Raw genomic sequence first — 2,152 nt, forward strand, 5'->3', positions numbered from 1 at the left:
CCTCCCTCCCTCCCTTTCCCTCCAGGCCTGGAACCTTCTCGCAGGCCGACGTCGAAGCCGCAGCCCGCGCTGCCAACATTTACGACTTCATCCAGTCCCTCCCCGACCGCTTCGAGACCGTCATCGGGGAGGGCAGCGTCGGGCTGTCCGGGGGGGAAAAGCAGCGAGTGGCGATAGCCAGGGCCCTCATGCGGAAACCGGAGGTGCGTCCAGCGCCCCCTGCTCGCGTTAGTTGGCTCGCTTCGAAGTCGAGCTCCTGCCGACCAGTCTGATTGCTCTCCCTCACCCTCCCTCCCTCTCCCTCGCCTTCCCGCCCTTCTCCTTCCTTCTCTCCTCTTCTTGCACTCTTCTCTGTCTCGACCACCAGGTCCTTCTGCTCGACGAGCCCAGCTCAGCGCTTGACCAGAGTTCCCAGGCGATCGTCCAGGCGGCGTTGGAAAGGGCAGCGGAGGGGAGAACGACCCTCATCATTGCTCATGTACGAGAGAGGGAGGGAGGGAGGGAGGGATGGGGTGGTCATTTTTTTTTAAGTTTTCGGGGTCGGAAAATTCTCAGGGTCTGACCAAGATTCACACCTCCGCATTTTGAACACGAACAGCGACTCAGCACCATTGAGTCCTGCGACAGCATCATTGTTCTCAAGAGCGGAGCCGTGGTCGAGCGAGGCACCCATGCGGAGCTCCTGGCCAAGGAGGGGGTGTATGCGGCCTTTCGCGCCCAGCAGACATTCATGCAGCCCCCAAAAGACGTGGAGCCACGGAGAGCCCAGGCAGTGAAAGAGCCGGAAAGGATCTGAAACCCTCGCTATCGGGGATGGGAAGGATTTGTAAAGGAGTGCAGCAGGAGGCAGCCCTGGTCCTGGCTGAGGCCGTCTTGTACAGGTGAAAAGGTAGTCAGGGAGCACGAGACTAATGGATCGCGCATAGAGACTGGTGACGGCCGATATCCGTTACGCGGCCAGGCCACAAATATAAGGCGTCAGAAATCCAAATCCAAGAATCTTGCATCAGATCTAAGAGGGCTGTAAAGGACAGTCTGTTCGTAAAACCTGCATATCATTGCTGCTGCTTTTTGGATGGTACTTTTGTGTTAATTTTAATTGTTTTTTTGGACATTTTGAGTGCATTCCACGTCGCAATCTTAATAGTCTTTTTTCCCGAAAATTGCGGCCTCCTTACCCCCATGTGACCAAATCGTCCGAGGCAAGTAAAAACATCATCGGGAAAATCCACTTAATCCCCCCCTCGTCGAGACGACTGTGGCTTGCCCTGCGGGACTTGTAGTCGGGCACCGTCTCGTGTCCGACGACGGGCCTTCACCTCGCATAAAAACTCCACTATCCCTCTATAATCACCACCAACGGATAGCGGAACTCTTTGACGCTGTAATTTCCTGTCGGGACTTTTCCCTTTCTCTCTGTCAGCCGCGGATGAAGTCATTCTCTTTTTCTCATCGCTGTACAAAACCTGGGGCAAAGTAGAGTCCGAGGCGGCAGTGCTGAATGGCGAGCTGAACCTATATTCTCCTGTTACGCTTCGTCCTCCCCCATCCACCACGGGCAGCTTGTCTCGACTGCGACACGTAAGAAATCCGGACGGTGAAGTCTTTTCTCCGGGTGCTTCATCTTGTATTGAAGGTGGCGTGCAGTCCTGAAGAAGGTCGTTTCGAACACACATTACGCCTTGTCCCAGCTCCCGCTTGTGGCTACCCATGAATTTTATAAGCGCATGTTGTGTCATCGGCAGCGGACCGAATGTCAGAATATCCACCTCAAAGTGTCCCGTGCCCTCCTCCCGTGTCCGTGTGAGCTCGTCACGAGCCTCCAATTCGGGTTGCCACCGCATCGTGTGCAAGTTTCGTAACATCTGCTCTCCAGAAGTTCTGTGAGAGGCAGCTGAACATTCTTCATGCACGCGGAGTGACTCGTCTAAGGCCTGATGGTGTCGAAGGCGCCACAACGGGTCCTCACACGGTAAAGGGTAGAGCAAAACTATCTCCTCCACCAAATGTACCGCCGTGTTGGTTCCCATGTCCTCCATGAAAGCTGGACCGCCCTCCCGACCCGACTCATTCTCCTCCGGGGTGTCGCTCATCCAGCTTACGCGAGAAGAATTGCTCTGCCGCTCAGGTAAATTGTGGCGAGAAGGGGGGG

The sequence above is a fragment of the Nannochloropsis gaditana genome, assembly GCF_000240725.1.
Source record: "Nannochloropsis gaditana CCMP526 unplaced genomic scaffold scaffold099, whole genome shotgun sequence".
NCBI lineage: Eukaryota > Eustigmatophyceae > Eustigmatales > Monodopsidaceae > Microchloropsis > Microchloropsis gaditana.